Below are 20,047 nucleotides of genomic sequence, written 5' to 3'. Positions count from 1 at the left end.
TTAATTAGAAGGGACTAGTGTGAAAATCAAGAGAGCTGCTTGCTTCCAAGGCTGACTCCAGGCTGGCAGACTGGATTCTCTACTTCCGGGTAAAACAATTCATGAGGGATAGATGAGATTTCTATTTTAAATAAGATTTTGCTTTCCCATTAGGACCCCTTTGGAAAAATTCACCTTGAGATTCAACTTTCTACTTAGAACTTGGGAAAGATTTCCTTCGGCCTATTATTTCTTATTTTGTTGTTGAGTCATTTCAGTCATGTCTGAATCTTCGTGACCCCATTTGGGGTTTTCTTGGCAAAGATACTGGAATAGTTTGCCATTTACTTCTCCAGCTCATTTCTTATATCCTGGCATATTTCAGATCATAGACTTGAAGTTGGGAGGGATTACAGAGGCAAGCTTGTCCAACCTTCTCATTTCACAAATAGGGAAACAGAAGCTCAATATGGTTAAGGGACTTACCCAAGGTCACACATATAGTATGCATCAGAGGTTAAGGTTTGATTTCAAGCCCTCTGATTCCAGTGCCATGTTCTTTCCACTTAATTCACAAAGTCAGATTTCATTATTCCTGAATTACCAAAGGAAGATTTTCTAAACATTCACCAGAAGCTGCTGGGAAGGACTAGGTTTACCCTTCCCCAAATATCCAGCCTACTTACCACCTGCATCCCACATTTTATTTAAATTACAGAATGTTAGAGCTGGAAGGAATTTTAGAAATTATGTAATCTAAACTCTTTATTTTAAAAATAGGAAAACAGACCCAGAGAAGTGAGATGACTTATCTAAGGTCACACAGCTAATAACTGACACAACTGAAACTTGATGGGAACACAGGTTCCCTGGCTGCAAATCAAGGTGGTGGTGGTTATTGTTATTGTTTTGTTTTGTTTTAAACTAACCACTCCTCCCCCCTACCCTTTACTATTCATTATCTTCATTCCCTTGAATAGAAAAACCAGTTTGGTTTCTAAGAGTTGAAAGTGCATTAAATATCTCTGGAAGTAATCACTCCTTCAGCTGCTTTCAGTTTGTAACTAGAGAGATAATGTGGTATATAGAGGCAAAAGAATATTAGAGACAGAAGGTCTAGGTTCAGAGCATGTTCTATGACTTACTAGTTGAGTGACTATAGAGAAGTCACAACTTTCCTGAGTCTCAGTTTCCTTATCTGTAAAATGGGAATAATATTTATAGTACCTACCTCTCCGGGTTATTGTGTCAGGATTATATACTTTGTAAACTTTAAAGTGCTATGTAAATGTGAGGTGGTGATTAATAATGATGATGATGATGATGATAATAAGCTAGTATCGCCCTAGGGATTAGTTGAAAGCAAGCTAAGAGCAAGAATAGCACTTGTAGTCAGATGGGCATCAGGAAGAAAGAAATAGCTCAGAGAGGGGAGGGCGGAAGAAATCAAAGACCAGTTTTTCTCCTTTATAATGTTGCAGGTAGGTCCTTTGCCAGTCATTTCTTTTAGTGTGACTTACAAATTTCAATTTTTCAGAATATGGGCCCATCTCATGAAGAATAATAACTTCTAATTTTGTGTAGAAAAGATGCTACATAGTCCCTCCCCCCCCCCGGGCCGGATGAACTGTTGCAGGACCTTGCCCTGAGTTCACAAAAGGAAAATTAAATGCAGCTAGGAAAGTAAGGCTAACCACCATGTGCTGGAGGTGGTAATGGAATAAGTGAGTCACTCAGGGAGAGGTCAATAAGGCTAGGGTAGGAAGGAAAGGATTACCTTGGTACTACCTCTGGGGAACAGAATATACCTATGCCCTGCCTCAAGCAATCTTTAGGCAGTGTTAATGATTGTACATTGCTGCTTCAAGGCAGATATCAACATTTCTTGGTGTCCAGGAGCAAGTTTACTTTCTAAACAGGCAAACAGCCTCATAATCTCTTTAGGTGTCCTCTGAAAGCCCCTCTCTTTACTCCCTCCCATTGCCTGAAATTATCTCCCCTATCATCTGCCACAATTCTTAACATTTTAATGTGAGAGATTCAATCCTTTGGTTTAAATGAGCATCATTTTTAAAAACACAAATCCTTTTGAGGAGAGAACACTACACTCCATCCTTTTCAGACATTAACACTTTCCTGTCAACTTTCTCATGGGGTCTTGGACTATGTGAAGACACTGGGGATCAACTGGAATAGGAAAAGGGAATAGAAAAGGCATTAGAGGGAAAGAAAGAACCTGGTAGAAGTAGGAAGGGGTAAAAAATTAAATTGATAATTTTGCAGAGTGTACCCGGAGTCAGTCTTGTACTGTGTACAATTTCCCATCTCTAACCGAGACCATTGGGTAGACTGGAAAGAGCATTAATCTGAGATTGTGAGTATGAGTTATATAACCCAGACTGTGCCTCCAGCTCTCTAGCTTTGGGCATCACATCATAACTTTCAGGGCCTCACTCTCCTAGGCTCCAAAACAAAGAGGTAGGACTGACCATCTCGAAGGGGCTCTTCTAGTTCAAACATTCTCAGATCCTGTCTCTTTGACTAACCTGAGCTGTGATGGAGGAGAGTCATGTTAGAGGATGATAGTGTTATGCCAAGGCTCTGTGCATTGGCAAGACAGAAGTAGCTCCTGCTGGGGTGTCAGAATTAGAAACCTAGGTAATGTTAGGGGCTTATGGTTAGCAGAGGTCACAGTGCTTATTTCAGGAATTCAGGCAGACAAGATGAGGGCTGAAGGGGTCAGACAAGCAGCAGTCATACAAGCATCAAGGCAGGCAGTTAAGACAGGAATCTGAAACAAGCAGAAAATCCAGTGAGGCAGTTGCAACCCTATGAGGTACACTAGATGCTGAGTCCAAAACTGGCTCAGTCAGGGGCTTCCTGCCAAGATAAGAGCTAATCACAGTCATGGGAAGCCCTGAGGTCTCATCTGGGATCAGATAAATGACTGCACTAGGTGAAAGGATGAGGAAGGAAAACACAGTTGAAGATGTATTTTGATAGAGCAGAAATGAGTAAACTAAACAATGCAAGTCTTTAAAAAGTATTTATAAAAGCCTTCATACACCTAACGTTACTGGAGCTGCTTCTATTATTTTTGAATAACAAAAGCCACATGTACATATTTAATTTGTAATATTTGATCTCAGAAATGGCAGAAGAGTTGCAAAATGTGGAAGACTCATTTTTTCATTTCTCAAATCCTAAATTTGAGAATTAAATTACTTGATAATGTCTCTGAAATAAAAGAAATGAAACTGACATTTTTTGTGGATAATAATAATGATGATTATGATATAGTACTTTAAGATTTGCAAAATGCTTTACAAATATCCCATTTTATCCTCACAACAACTCTAGGAAGTAGGTGCTGTTATTATCCCCATTTTACAGATGAAGAAACTGAGGCAGACGGAGGTTGAGAGACTTGCCACAGGTTACACAGATATTTGAACTAGAGATTGAACTAGAGATAGTGGATCTAGTAAATTGTAGCCTGCTGAAATCTTTTTTTCCTTAAGGACCACTCCTTAAACCCAAATCACTCTGGCTCTCATTGATTGGCCAGCAATAGGTCCCAGCCCAAGTCCCACTTTGTTTGGGCCCTGATTGACTCAGAGTGAATGTAAAAAGCAATTGTTTCTGTTTTAACCAGGTCTTCCCCTCCCAAATTGACTCTTTTTTTTTCACTTGAGGCCACTCTCTGCTCATTTCTTACCTAGCCTTAATCACTAAATGGGTGTTGCCTCAGTCAAATTGAGATCTATTAAAGACCTTAGTTTAAAAAGTCTCCTACTACATCCAAGGCCATCTCCAGTTGTCCTGATCTATATCTGGCCACCGGACCCAGATGGCTCCAGAGGAGAAAGTGAGGCTGGTGACTTTGCACAGCCTCCCTCACTTAAATCCAGTTCACTTGCATGTCATGGTATCACCTCCCCGATGTCATGGTCCTCTTTGAGAACAAAGGATAAACTGTAGCTGCCACATAGCTACCAAAGTATGACCAAAGGGCTCCTAAATCAAATGTTTATTTACCTATTCAAGAAGCTTCAGGTCCCCATTGCCTTTAGGCTCACATAGAAACTCCTCTATTAAACTTGTAAAGGTCTTCACATTCTGACTCCTGCCTATCTTTCCTGGTAGATTACACATGACTCCCCTTCACTTATGCTAATCTTCAACCAAGATGGCCTCCTAGCTGGTCCTCATGTAACACATTCAAACTTTCTTCTCCCTTTGCATAAGCTATCCACCATGTCTGGAATACTCTCCCTACTTACCTCTATCTCTTGGAACCCTAATTTTATTCAAGTCTCAAATCAAATGCCAAATCGTTCAAGAGGCCCTTTCTGATTCTTCCAGTTATTAGTGCCCCTCACCACAATCACTGTATATTGTATTTGTTTTGTAAGCTCCACCAGAGTAACAACAATCTTACTTTTCTATTTCTATCCCCAGGATCTAACACATAGCAAGTGCTTAATGAATGTTTGTTGATTGATTAGAGCCAGGAGCTGGACTCTGGTACAATTTAGCATGTGTGTATATACATACATACATATATACATAATATATATATATATATATATATGTTGTATACACACATACACACACACACACACATATACACACAAGTTTTGGCTTTAGGAAGAACTATTAGAACATAATGTCCATGTGGTCATGAGCAAGTCCCTTAGTTATCCAGGATCCCAGGCAACTTTCTAAGATGACAAATTATAGACAAGTGTCCAGTCTACATCAATGGTGGGATGTTATCCCACTAGGAGTTTTCTACTCAGGTCCAAACAAACAAACAAAACCCAAAACAATCCAATCCCACAAGAATCCAAGTTAGGAGGGGAGAGAGAGAGAAACACTATTGGCCCTTCTTTCCCCTAGATGTGAAGAAAAGAATCCAGGTCCATTGGCACCATAATTAGCAGAAAAGGTCAACAGGCACCCCATTCCTAGAACAGACTCCACTCAAGTGTCACTTTTTCCATGAAGCCTTCCTTTCCCTCCACCTATCCCCCTCCACTATTAAAGGCTTCCCCCATGAGTATTTCATACACATTTATTATGTATGCACACGTTATCTCCCCTGATAGATTGTAGCCTCCCTAAGGGCAGTCACAGTTTTGGTTTTGTGTATTTTCAGAACCTAGCACTGTCACTTTTATGTAGTATCGTTTGATAAAAGCTTGCTGATTGATTATCAGAGAAGGCTTCTGGCTGGTAATTGGGGGTAGGACTAAAAACCAAAGGGCAGAAGTTCTAGAAAAGGAGTCTGGACAAGAACTTCTGAAACTATTCAAGTGGAGGCTGAATAAAAGTGCTCCCAAGCATGCCGGAGACAGTATTCTTGTGCTTGATGGGAGATCAGACCAAATGACCACTTTTTGTTGGGGATCTGTAAGGATGTAGAGGGCCACAGGCTGTTCATGAGGTCTCACTGATGGGCGGAGGCCCCTCTCAGGTGATTGATCTGTGAGCAAAAGTTGCCTGGTTCGGTGCTCCATTCTATGCATCTCTAACTTCCCTAGTTACTCATTAGTCATTAACAGTGTATTTGTGATTGGTGGTAGGTAAGTGCACGGACTGTGCATGCACTGTCCTTGAGCACAGCATGGGCTATACATCACTGTAACTTGAGAAAGAGTTCCTGTTATTTTGCTATATAAGTAAGTGCTTTGCTAAAAATAAACGGAGTTGCTGCCATCTTTTCTCCCGCCTCATCAATGCGTGCTTGGAGTGAAAGATCAAGCTGGTCTTGATTCTTCAGGTGATTGGGAAATCCTAGGTCCTAGGTAAGCTCTGTAGCCAAGTGAACTAGTTGTACACAACAACTTTTTAGTTACATCCAGCTCTAAAGTTCTATACAAGCATAATCCCTATGTAACACCATTCAAACTTATGCTTCCAGAAGTTATTAAAGTGGAAAGTCTGTGTCATTTCTGGTGCTGAAACATCTGATTAATAACAATACAAATATTATTCAAATGGGACCTGCTAGTCTTAATAATCTTGGGGGTTCCATTAACAAAGGAGGCTTGCTAGTAGCACTGCCCCATTTCACATCAGAAAGAGTAATCCTTTTACCCAAAAAACTTTCTGTGAACAAAAATGGCTCGGAAGATATGTGTCTGCCAGAATCATAGCTAGGAATTCTGGAGCCTGGTGCCAATGCAGTAGAGGAAAGAAAGAGGATAGATCGTGGTCTGAAGAACTGCTCCAGGCCTGACTTATAACTGTGCTAATCTTCCTTCTTAACTTAATGGGGAGAAGAGAAGCACCCCACCTCAGCAGCCTGAATTCCCCCTATGTCCGGGGTGGGGAGAAAATATGTTGTGATGTCCCCTGAAAGTCCCCTCTCATCTAGCGAAATAAGGTCCACAGACGAATACTGTCCCCTGGGGAATTGAGTCCCCTAAAGGTGAGTCCCCTTAACGACCCCATATTGTTAGGCAGAAAGTTATCCAAGGGACAGAACAGCCCCTGACCACTTGTCTTTGTGCTGCCTCTCTCTCCAGGGATGTATTTGGTCTTGAGGAACAGCATTTCTCTGGAGACCTAGCTATGGTCTATTTCTTATGCCAAGACCAACCCATCAGGGAGTCTCCCTGTTCTCCAAAGCCTAATGCCTCATACTGTCACATGGGACAATAGGCTCTTGCCTGTCAAACTCAAACCCATTGGGGAAAGTTCATCCTGCTAAGTAAACATCAATTAAGTGGGGAGATAGGACGTGTTCAAGTCATAACAGTATGCATGGTGAATACAAGACTTGCAATTCATAAAGTCCCTCTGCTCTCCATTTCGGTACCCTGAGTCAATATCCCACTTGCCTTAGCTTAATTACAACTCAGATAACAGCAACTAGGAATTAAAAAAAAAACATCAAGGAAAAACAAGACTTAAGACAGTGAGAAAAAGCAAGTAAAAGAAAATTAGTTTGAATGATTGCTTTATAACTTACAAAGCATAAGGAATTGATTGAAAGCATCACTTCATATGATGCCAATAAAAGTCCTATTTCTTTCCCTTTATATTTGAAGTATGTATTTCCCCCCAAGCATCTTTCAAAAATGTGAAATCTCTCCCTTCATCTCTTCAGTTCATCCTCCCTTTGCATAGTTACAGTTAGCAGGTTACCACAAGGACTCCAGCTTTCATCACAGAGAATAGCCTTTAACATACATATCTGGCCAATTTCCTTATCCACTAAAAGTCCATTAAGCTTAGAATATGGTTCAAATGAAAGGAAACACATTGCAAATAAAATACAGTCCTCAAGCAAAATAGGAAAGCAGATCTTAGAAAGGAAATTCAGAACTGGGGACTTTTCCCAGAGCATCTTCAGGTTGTGTTTTAATAAGTGCAAAGGGTAAACAGTCACATTTGCAGCCCACACACATTTATAGCTGGGTGAAGTGTAAAGAATTAAATATAGCTTTAGGGACTAATATCTTTTTTTCTCCCTTGGAGATGCAGCCATGAAAAGAAAGCACCAAAAAGGAATGTATACAAAATCAGTAAGCTTAAAGTAAGGGTTCTCAATCTTATCTGTAGCACGAGCCCTTCTAGCAGGCTGCTACTCCTCAGAATATAGTTTTTAAATGCAAAAAAATAAAAAATAAAATAAAATGTATAGGATTATGAAGGAAGTCAATTATATTGAAATATGATCCTCAAAATCTTTTCTTAAAAAAAAATTCATGGACTATGTTAAGAACCCCTAGTTATAGGACAGTTTGTTGGCCAAGAGAATGGTAAAGCAAAGGCCTTTCAGAGCTTAAATAATTGGCCATAACTTATCCAGTTAGTTGCCTTTCCCAGGGTAAATAGACAAGGAAGCACACTGACTTTGCTGTTATTATTTTCAGAACCCAAAGAAAGATCTGCATAGCCTGAAGTGTTTCTAAGCTCTTCTAAATTTAGCATCTCCATGTTTATCTTCTATTTTTTCTGACATATAAGCCCTAGTATCTGAAAGTGCCACCTCCACCCTTTTGACCCTAACCAGAATTTCCTTCATCCTCTGCACCATGAGATAACTCAAGAAATAGGAGGGCACAAAAAAGTTACCTGGCTGCTCAGCTCTTGAGGGTGTTTGGAGTTTGTTTGCAACTGGTTAATTCACAATGAGCCAGCTCTCTGCTCTGGAGAGACCACCACTAGCCCGGGGAAAGTCTGAAAGCTCTTCTGGATGCTCATTTGTGGAGCGGATCTGGGACTTATAAAGTTCTCCAGGAACCTCAGCAAAAGCCTCTTTGATGACTGCAAGCTCACCAGGCACAAATGCCCCAACCAGTGCTCTATTTTGAAACTGAGCAGGAGGAGAAAGCCTCTTTTAATCAAATAATAACCAGCCCGAGATAAGGCATGATAACTCTCAGTGGGTGGGCCAATCACAATTGCCCTTCCACCAGGAAGAGCAAACAAGCCCAAAGCTTCTGGAATGAATATCAGGGCTTGTTATAATTTAATGATGCAGCAGGTGGTGTCTTCTTTACCTTTGCTTGGCCTGGCCTGGTTGGAAGATTTCTGGGGCAAACACCTCCCTGTCCCATCCCCCTCCAGGCTGGATGGAGTTCCAAGTCTAGTAGTCAAAGCCACCTGCTTCATGCTGTCGCATGGGACAACAGACCCTTGCCTACCAAAATCAAAGCCATTAGAGGAAAAAGAGTTCATCCTGCTAAGGAAGCATCACTTTAGTAGGATGACAGATAGTGTTTAGGTCACAACAGCATAAGCACAGAGAATACCAGGGAATACATAGTTTCCCTAATACCAGAGCAAACTCCCTTCTCTACCATCTTGGTCCTTGGGGAAAGTAGAGTCACACATAAAAGACACTCAGTAAATATTTGTTGAATTAATTCAGTCCAATTAAATTGAAAGAACACTGAACTTAAAGCACAAGCAGGCATAGAGTATGGTGTGTGCTGGCATATTTGCACATAGGTAACATGTGCTCACAGAACACCTACACCTTCATATCATTCCATTGCCATGCTACTGAAAAACTGAGTGTAAAGTGAGTCCTTTTTCCCCGCTGACATTGCATGTGCTTTCAGAGATATTGAATCTTCACTAAGATTGATCATTCAATGTCAGGGTATTTAAGCTTTCCTAAGAGCAATATTTTACATTTATATCTAGGTTTTGCATTTGCAATGCACATTCACACACATTGCTTTATTCATTCCATAAAAGCAAAGCAGGAAAGATGAAGCATGCTACCTACCTACTGCCAAAGGAATGATGGACTCAAAGTACAGAAAGAAAGATACATTTGTGGACTTGGCAAATGTGTGGATTTGTTTTGATATACTGTGCTAATTGGTTATAAGGTTTGTTTTCCCCTCATTTTATTTGGAGAGAGGTGTTAGAGAAAAGGGAAAGCAAGCAATAGTATTGGCAGAAAGAGAAGAATAAAAGAATCGTTGGAGCATCTCAAAAATACTCAGAAGGAAACAGAAGGAAATTTAGGAGGAAACACACAGAAGCAGGATAGCTTTGAAAGTAACATGTTGAATTTACAGCATTTTTTTTAAAGTAAGCTGTACATAATAGATTCATGGTTTTAGGTATAACCCTCTTTCTGTTTACCTGGAAATGTTTCTTTTTTGGTGCTTTTTAATTCAGAATTTATTTTTTTTAAAGAATCAAGGCAGGCAGAGCAAGTATCATTATTCTCATTTGACAGATGACCAAATGGAGGTTTCACTTACCTTAAGTCACCCACATAATAATGTAACTGGAATTGAAATCTCCCACCTCTAAGTTATAGGTGTTCTGTGATCATGTCCTACCTATATACAAATACCTACATACAAAAAATATACAGGCACACCCCATACTCGATGCCTGCTTATGCTTTAAATTCACTATTCTTTCAATGAATTGGACTAAACTAATTTCAACACATATTTACTGTGTCTTTTATGTGTGAGCCTGCTCTTCCCAAGGACTAAGGTGATAGAGAAGGGAGTTTGCCCTGCTATTGGGGAAAATATTTTTGTGCTCTAGGTCTTGCTAAATCTTTTCGGTAAACATCCCTGAATGTTACTGTGGTGCTAATTACTAGGTCAGTCACTAATATAGAGAAGATAAATATAATTGGCAGTTGTTCTTGGGGAAAACACATTGGAATGGAGTTCAAGCCAATGGCATTAGAAGAATCTCCTGAAACCCTAAAAGTAATCCTAACACCTTGAGGAAGGGCGAAAGACATAGCTAGGTAGAACTGGACCTGGTTTGACAGAGTGAGTGTGAATTAGGATGAGGACCAACAGAGTATTCATGTATTTGCTAATCTGAATATATGTTGTTTTCCCCAATTCATTCCTTCTTTTTTGTCTTTGGGTCCCTAATTCCTAGCACAGTGCATGGCACATAGGAGGTGCTTCATTTTTGCTGAGCTGCATTGAATCAAATGTTGTTACTGTTCAGTCTTTTCAGTCATGTCCAACTCTTCATGGCCCTATTTGGGGTTTTCTTGGCAAACATACTGGAGGGCTTTACCATTTCCTTCTCCAGCTCATTTTACAGATGAAGAATTGATGAGACAAACAGGTTCAAGTGACTTGCCCAAGGTCTCACAGCTAGTAAGTGTCTGAGGCCAGATTTTACCTCAGGAAGATGAGTCTTCCTGACTTCAGGCTTGGTATTCTATCCACTGAGCTACCTAGCTACCCAAATTAAATTGTATTGATCGACAAAAAAGAAGAAAAAAACCTCTACCTTCAAGAAACTTAGATTTTATTGGGTGCATGTGACATAAAACGTTTATTCAAGGTAATACAGTTGTTTCAGCAAGAAAAAAGTGTCAATGACTGAGGAAAACCTAGAGTCCCTTCTTTCTCTCTAGCCCCACTCTAGGGAATTTATTGTCTAAAACAAATATTTGAGTGCATCAGGGAAGTTCCATTTTAAAAATGAACCTTTGTTTGAACCCTTTTGTAATGTGCCTAAACATACATTAATACAGAAAAATGGAAATTTGGACTCTGACAGAATTGATAAAAATGGGTCCACCTGAATATTCTTTTGACTATCTAACATTGGCCTCCAGTCTGTTTCTATTAAAGTGTGGTCCCCATCCCAACAATTCTGGCAGGACTGGATCATTTTTATTTAATCGTAGGTTTAGGCATGCTTAGCAATGCAAATTCCAGGTATCAATCCCTTCTCTCATAAGTAATATTTGACCTTGCTTGAGCTCCATTTTTTCTAGCCCTGCTTGCTTAGAATATTATTCCTACCTACTGAATTTCTTAGTTTAACCCAGGGGGTAGCACAAGGGACGTCTCATCTATAAAAAGCAATAGAGGAACCAGACATCCAGCGATGAGGCTAAGTACGAAGGACTCTAGTTCCTCCAGAGAAACAAGGAACTCACAGTCAGGGATGGGGGAGGTGGGGAGGAGGGTGTGCTCCTAACAGCTGGACAGCCAAAACTAAAAGATTTGTCAAAGGGATTTCCTGTAAGGCTTGTCATAGGGTATAGTTTTATGCCTTTTTCCCTTTCTTCTTCCTCTATATCTCCCCTCTGTTTCCCCTTCCCCAAAAAAGTGACATGTGGGACACAAGGCAGTAGAAACCCCAGAGAACCTTCCAGAGAAGTTTCCACCTACTCAAAAGCAGAAGCATGAAATGAAGGTAGTTCAGTTCTTTAAGAACTGAAGTATCAATCTGTTCCCTCTCACCCACACCAAGGTTTGATTCCCAGTCCACATCAGTCAGAAAAGAAGGAAAGTAAATTGGAAGAAACCTTAGGATTAAAATGAGAAATCTTTACCCAGACGCTGAGGCAGTATGATTTAACGGATAGTATGGTAGAAGGAAGATGTCCCCCCACCCCACTCCCCGGTGACACCTTCCCCACACAGCCTGAACATTTTATTTTGTCACCCTTTCTCAAAAGCCACCGTGAGAAAAATCATTTGGGCTGAGTTGTTTCCCTCCAGAGATAATAGAATAAGAACAATAATAGCTTACAATTTACATAGAAATTTGGTCACACCCAAATTTCACTAAGTCCTACCAACATTCTTGTGATGAGTAATAAAGATATTGTCTCCATTTTAAATATGAGGAAATTGAAATTCACCCATCTCTATATAGATGACTCACAGAAAACATGTATACACATGTAGATATGCATGTTGTGTGTGTGTGTGCATCCAAGTCCAATTTCTCCTTGAACTTCAGTCTCACATCACCAACTACCTATTGAACATTTCAAACTGGGTGACCAAAGATATTTCAAATTTAACATCTCCAAAACAGAACTAATTATCTTTCCCACCAAACCCACCTCTCTTGGAAATTTCCTATTTCTGCTGAAGATCTCACTAGTCTTCTGGCCTCACAGGTTTGTAATCTCAGTGTTATTATACATATCTTCTCACTCTCCCTCACCTCATATATCCAGTCAATTACCAAACCTTGCCAGTTCTCCCTATACAACATATTTCACAACTGACCCATTCTGTCTGCTCACACATCACTGCTCACCTAAATGATTCTATTGCCCTCCTCATTATTCTCCTTGCCTCAAGTCTCTCTACTCCAATCCATCTTCCACATAAGTTTCCTTAAGTGTGTAACTGATCATTTACTTAGTAAATTTCAATGGTTCCCAAAGGCTTATGGGACCAAATAGCAATTTCTGTATTTGACTTTTAAATTCCTTCACAACTTGACCTAAAAAGGTAAGGCTTCTTCTGGGTAGAGCAGATCTGGCCTGGATGGCATGCCACAATATGGAACTTCAAGCAATAGGAGGGCAGTATGATTAGGAGGTGGTTGGGCTAGGGAAAGGAGTCCCAAAGAGGGGGAAAAGGAGATAAGAAATAAAATGGAAGAGGGGAGTTCAATAAAGGTAAACTTTTCCCTTCCCCAATTAGGCCTAGTGGCCAGGATCATAGATTTAACACCAGAATAGTCTTTACATATCATCATTTTATAGATGAAGAAACTGAGGCCCAGACAACTCAATTACCAATGGTAATATAGTAAGTTATAAAGCCATGATTTGGGTTCAAAGAAGTTTAGCACTATTTTCATTGAACTTTGCTTCCTTCTAAAGTACACATAGCATGAGATGAGGAAGCAGTTTGGTACAGTAAAAAGCATAGGAATGAAAGGATTTGGGTTTGCTTCTTACCATCTTTGCAATTTGGGTCTAGTCATTTCCTCCCTCTAGGACTCATTTTCCTCATCTATAAAACAAGGAAGTTGAAATACATGACCACTAAGATCCCTTCCAGTGCTCAATCCTATGGATCACTTGAAAAGCAAACTGAAGACAGGCCCCTTTAATTTGTTTCCAGAGAGGGATTAATGCTGTGAATAAAAAGTGAAAGGTCCTTAGGACAGGGATCACTGTGTGCCAGAGGGAGACAAAGCACATAGGGTTTCTCAGCTAAAAGCCCCACCTGGACTCCAGTGCAGTGTCATGCTGAAGTCAAAAAGCAGTGACTGAGCACCAGTTGTACCAAGGGAATTACTAGGAAGAAGGCACAGTCCCATCCTCACACAAGTTTATAATTCAGTCGGGGAGAAAGAACAAGCTATAATGGAAAAAAAGACAAAAATATACAAACAGCTTGCAGCAAAGCTCTCCCTATTCAATTTAATTCGCCAGTTTAGAGAGCTTAGGAGACCTGGAGACCCCCATGGACTGGATGAAGTGTCCAGGACTGGACACAGAGCTATGGCAGGAGTTTCATCTGCATTTATCCATCCAAGGGGACCAAGGCAAGAACTGTGAATCCACCGTTCATCTAGATTAGAGAGATAGTAGCTCTACCTTTACAGCAAGGGCTAAGTTTTATTTAATCATGCATTTCCCAAAGTACATTGTACATTGACCTTTGATAGATTCAGATATTCATTGGTTTGGGTAGCTTTTTATGCTATGTAATTCTTGTCTACAACTTTCTATAAATAAGTCATAAAAGATCCACCCAACATGATAAGGTTGCAATAATTGCATACAATGTCTTATTATCATTATCCTTTCTTTAAGTAAATAACAAAAATGATACTTCAATTATAGTTGACAACAAAAATAAATAATGTAAAAATACTGACAAATCTGTCCCATTCTGCATCTCTTCCATCTGCATCCAGTTTCATCTATAATACTGGTGGGATGATCGTTTGGGTCACACACCAAGACTCTGCATCTGCAACTCTGCCAGGTTTCAGCTCCACAGAATAGAATGCTCCTCCTAATACAAGCTCACCATTTCTAATTTCATCACCACTCAAGCCTTGAATATGACTTTCCTCAACCTCGCTTTGGTGGGAAGTCTAGAAAGTAGAGTACTACACTCTTCCCAAAGCTTTTCTTTATAGAGAGCAGAAAATAGACTTCTAGTTCACTCCACTTGAAATCTGCAGCTCTGCCTGATTTCAACTGCACTGAACAAGATGCCCCTGCATGAGGTACCCCCTTCATTGCTCCCCCGTTTTTAAGCTTCCTTTTGTGTGTTGTCTTCTGCACTAGGTTGTAAGCAACTTGAGATCAGGGACTATCTTTCTGTTGCTTATTTGTAACCCCAGTGCTTAGCACAGGCACACAGTAGGCACGTAATAAATGATTATTTAATTTTTTTTTTATCCTTTTCTGAGATGGTATTTCTCATTTTCTTCTATCATCATCCTCCAAAATGTTTTATAAATGAGATTATGTTCCAGAGTTACACAGTCCTTGACTTCCATGACTCCTTTTGGCAAAGAGATTAAATATTTGATGACGGAGATAGTTTCTAGGCTCTTTTGCCCTCCTGTTAGTGGCAATTATTTTTGTAGTGTTGGAGAGCAGTGTTGTGAACTGCATAGAGAACTAACTTTGGAGTAAAAAATATCTACTCCAGCTGTGGCTCTGAACCATAATGGTTGCATGACCATGTTATTTAATCTCTCAGCATACTAGAAAACTGACTATAAGTCACAAAAGAATAGCTAATCAGCATCAGTGAAATGAAGTTCCACATCCAGAGTTCCCCATAGCAATTAACCTCCCCCTCCGCCCCCGCAAAAAAAAATTAAATTTTTTTTTGGCATCAATCAGTTGTTAAAACAGTTTGGATTTTAAGTTGCATTGTACAATGTCTTTTCATATTTATCATATATTCCAAATAAATAATAATTTAACCTTTATTCTAATGATTCTATGATCTGACTACAGATTGGCAGCCGATTCTGAAGTGAATTTGATGGATGTTAGGGTTCACTTTGTCCAGCACTATTTGACTTGTAACCCATGGGCCAGGTACCTCCAAGGATTTTGAAGTAATGTAGACTGGTTCTTACTCTGAGGACTAGCCCCAAAAGGTCAGTTCCTTAATTTTTTTCTTTTTGTTCATCACCCTCAATCTGGAGCTTAACTCTAAGAAAATCTTTAAAATAAATCTTAGATACAGTTTGTATCTAGGTTTCCCAAAATATAGGTGACAAAGTCCTCAACTCTTATATAGGCATTTGATGGACTAAAAGTGTGAGTACGGGAAAGCTTGTATTTCATCCATAGAAAATGCATGTGATTAAAAGGATTCACAGGATCCCATGAACAAAAGGAAACATAAGATGCTCAAATAATAGCCCATTAGACTTTTTCAAATTTGGGGGAAGTTAATTAGGGGGCTACTTAACAATTTTCCTTCAAACTAGACCTGCACTGATGGGCAAACATATGGCAATAGTAAGGAGAATTAGCTTGACCTCCTTTTGCATAGCCCGAGTTCTCCATATTTGGGGATCATGTTGGATATACTCTTCCCTCACCAAGAAGAGTTCTATTGAGTAAATCTTCATGTAATAGATCAGTGACTTATTCTTAAACTCAGTATCTTTCCTTTTCTTGGGAGCTCAAGAAGTTAGGAACTAGGTAATTTGATATTACTTACAAAGTAACTCCCATAGCAGGAAAATGTCCACTCTCAGGGTCTCTTCACTCAGGTGGTGTGCAAACACACATTCATTATTGGTATGCACTTCTATAGAAGTGATTGATGCCATAGCAGCTACTATATCTTAGGTAAGAAAAATCCATTCTCAGGATATCTAGTCTTTAAATGCTCATTGAGCATGTTGACTGACTGACTATCCTCAGAATAGGAAACAAAGGCAGAAGGAAACTAGGAATTTGTGGTCCAAATTCTTAGTACCTGTAAGCAAGTATAGGAAACTTAACATGTTTTTTTGCCCACAACCATTAAGTACTCCTGAGGGGCAGGAAATTGTACATAAGCACAAACTTACTTCTCCTCTGCTCCATGACACAAGTCCATTCTGTTTTGTTCCTATCCAGGGAAGATGGAAGCATGTGAAAAATGCCAAGCTGGTATTTCAACTTATTTTTATATACCTCACGTATATAAATCCAGTTCTTCTAACAAGTCTGGCCCTTCTATACCTCGGTCAGGCTTCAGAACGAAGTGGAAATACCCAATCAACTGCTTCTTACATCATGACATGGAACTGTGAGATTTCTGAGAACGTTATAAGCTATTAGCTTATTTTTTTTATAATAAACTGTATTTACCAACATTATTTTGTTGTTATTGTTGTTGTTGTTCAAGAGTTACAGTTGTGTTGGACTTTTTATGATCCTATTTAGGGTTTTCTTGGCAAAGATATTAGAATGGATTGCCATTTCCCTCTCCAGCTCATTTTACAGGTGAGGAAACTGAGGCAAACAGGGTTAAGATATTTCTCCAGGGTCACACAGTTAGTAAGTGGTTGAAGCTGGACTTGAACCCAGGAATTTGAGTCTTCCTTACTCCAGGCCTGACACTTTATCCATCATGCCACATGGGTGCCCTAATATTGTTTTTACTATCCTCCTTTATGCCCACTTTTACATTGAACTCACTAGTTACAAAGGTATATATTGACTTAGTCTGGAAGAGCTTGCCAAGTCCTTCATATTATTTTCCTATTTCTTCATCCTGTGGAATGCTTGTTTATGCAAAAACAATAATTATCTCCATAGTGAACTGTTTGCTACTGTTCTCATAAGCACTGAAATGTGAAATCATCAAAAGTCCCATGAAATTAGTTTTTTCGTGTGCCCTTGGGCATAGGATGAAACGAACTTTTCTAAGACCTCTAATCTGCTACTTTCTCTCTGAGAAGAACTTGCAAGCCAAGTTATTTCCTTCCGTTTAGATACGACTTCATTTATAGTGAATATGTCGGTATGGATTTTTTTCTAGCAACATGACATCTCATTGATCATTAAACAAAGATCATGTTAAGATTACCAACAGTTAAATTAATTTTATATGCATTTTAATCATTGGGATTCTTAGTCCTCTCTGCTCCATTTTCTGACCTTCCTTACACTATTAGTTACTACAGAAGCAGGTGCATAGTACCGAGTGCCATTTTGCATATCAGTAACATGAAAAAATTTCGTCTATTTTGCATTTCTTTGTTGCCTTCCTAGTCTCCTCTATAAATGCCCTTCAGATGATTTGTCTTAATTAGATCTTGTATCAAACTTTCTTCAGGTTCATTTTGTCTTTGACTGCTTTCCCTCTGTACTTCATGGGATGATAATGCTCATAATTTTCTATTATTCTGTTCCATGATATTTGGCAAATGAGCTCCTACTCCAAGTTGGTATGTTATTTAACTGCTAGAAGTCCATAGAGGCAAAAATTTCATCATCTGATCGTCAGTCTCTACTTACCAAGCTAGGATGGTCCTTGAACAACAAACATAAAAACTATCACAGACTCTCTACTCAAACCAGTTGTAACTTAGCATAACTTGCCAACCACAGCCATTAGCTTTGAGGATTCAGAGTAACTTCTCTGCCAGAAGGAGATGCTAGAGTAAGACTTTTGTAGAGGCACCACAGAGGAGGTATTTAATAATTGTCAAGTGAACGAATGAATTTTACTTCACCTGAGAGGAGCATTAGAGGCTCCAGTTTGGAAATTAGCCTAGGCTGTATCAAAGTCTTTCCTTGGAATCTAGGTCAGAAGCATTCTCGCACTATGTACCTCAGATTCAGCCTCAAAGGTAGAGAAGTTGGCTAAAGAAATTGAGTGAAGTAATTATAGCAATGGATCTTCAGAGCATCTGTGCCTTTGATGACTCAGTCAAACCTTAGGGAGAAAATCTATATGTGTTCCCACTCTTGATGGCATCTTGAAAGCAGAGAACAAAATGCACAGTGGTTTGTAAAGTTGAAAAAGTCAGAACAAATGGCCATCTCAGGACATAGTGAATATCTGATGATGCTGATAAATATGACTCAGAGTTGACCTTCAGTGGCTCAGACTTAGACTGTACGAAACAACCAACATATTCTGGCAATAACAACAAAAACCAGTCAACAAAGTAAAACAAAAGTTCAAGCCAAATAGATTATTCAGGATCCTGTAGAAAAAATAATAAATTGGTTGACTGAATTTTTAATCTTTAGACCACTACTTTTAACTATTCCACCAATGTAGTAGAAGTACTAGTCAAAAGATTTGGATTCCAATCCCTGCTTAATCCTGAAAGAATGTAAATTCCTGGAGAAGAAAGACTCTTTCACTTTGTGCTTCATCTTTGCATCCCCAGTGCCTGAGACATAATAGGAATTTAATAAACCTTGTTGACTAATTACCTAAGTCCCTTGGCAGCTTTACCCTTATACTCACACATAGACTCTCAGAGTTAGAAGAAGCCTCTGAGGTAATCTGGAACCACTCTTAACTGACCAAGAATGTCCTCCAAAGCACTTATTTAACATTGACTGTCTATACTTATGAAGCACTATGCTAAGTCCTGGTGAGGCGAAGATTTTAAAATTGTGTTATCTCTGCCTTCAAGAAATATACATTCTACAACGAATGCTTCAACATAAATATGATTCAAGGTAGAGAGTGACAGAAGAGGCCTGGAAAGGATCTTGACAAGATCCTCTAAGAAAATTTGAGTAGGGAAAGAATACTTCAAAGTATAGGATCAGGAAAGGCTGTAGAAAGAATGGAGGCATCTAAAATGGACCTTGAAGTAAGCTAAAGATTCAGAAATGGGGAATTATAGAGGGAGTATATGTCAGACATAGGAGACAGTTTGTGTAACTGCAGGGAAAGTTAGACATTGAATATAGAGTTCAGGAACAGGTGGCCCAGTTTGTCTGTAACAGAGAATGTTAAAGGGTGGTAATATGAAACAAAGCTGGAAAGAGAATTTTGAGTCAGACTACAGAGGTCCCTAAATGCCAGGTGAAGGAGTTTTTTATTTTATCCTAGAGGCAATAGGAAGTGACCAAAGGTTTTTGAGCAGGGAAGGGAACATGGTCACATGTGTACCTTAAGAGGATTATTTTGGTGATGTGTGGAAGATGGGTCGGGGAGGCATGAAGCTACAGGCAAAGGAGATCAGAATGGAACCTATTACTGCAGGCAGAAGGCTTCAAAGTAGTGGAGTGACCAAGAATACTTTGAAATGAGGCTTTTCATATACATTTGGGCTTATGATGAAATCAATTTCTTCAACCTTAATTCATCTCTCTGAGAAGATCCTCAAGCCATTCTCCCATATAGACATGATTTAATTTCCCTTAATTGATAGTGAGAATGTCAATATGTATTAATAGAGAGAAAGGAGTAGGTACAAGATGATGATAAAATTGGCAACTTGGCAACTGATTGAATATGGGGAGTTAATTCAAGAAGGCTAAGGACCGAAGGGAAGAAAAACATTTACTAATTAGGAGATCATTGATACACTTTGAAAAATCGTCAGTTAAAGAGAGGAAAAATAAGCTGACCTGCAAAAGGCTAGAAGTGAGTGAAAAATAAGGAAGAGGAGTCAATGAAGTGTAACAATAACAGCTCTTTGACGTTTTCACAGCTTTTGTCGTGTTATCTCAAAACAATCCTGTGAGGTAGGCGTTGAATCCTGATTCTCACAACTAATGCCCTCCTTCCCAAACCACCTCGGACTTAATTACTTTGCATTTATTCCTTTTATATAATATTTTGTACATGTACTTGGATCTCATTAGAATGTATGCTGCTTCTAAACAGAGATTGATTCA

At 39.3% G+C, this 20,047-nt stretch overlaps 1 protein-coding gene across 1 annotated transcript in view; it reads right to left on the bottom strand.

The window, feature by feature from the left end:
- Nucleotides 1-8,299, bottom strand: part of GPAM (glycerol-3-phosphate acyltransferase, mitochondrial) — a 69,970-nt gene extending 61,671 nt beyond the window's left edge. Inside the window, exon 1 of the mRNA XM_020988017.1 lies at nt 8,068-8,299. The gene's annotated coding sequence lies outside the window, so the exon portion shown is untranslated. The remainder of the gene's footprint in view (nt 1-8,067) is intronic.
- Nucleotides 8,300-20,047: the final 11,748 nt, after the last annotated feature.

The sequence above is a fragment of the Phascolarctos cinereus genome, unplaced genomic scaffold (genome assembly GCF_003287225.1).
Source record: "Phascolarctos cinereus isolate Bilbo 61053 unplaced genomic scaffold, phaCin_HiC Scaffold_3;HRSCAF=262, whole genome shotgun sequence".
NCBI lineage: Eukaryota > Metazoa > Chordata > Mammalia > Diprotodontia > Phascolarctidae > Phascolarctos > Phascolarctos cinereus.
This window is presented reverse-complemented; position numbering and strand designations above follow the sequence as displayed.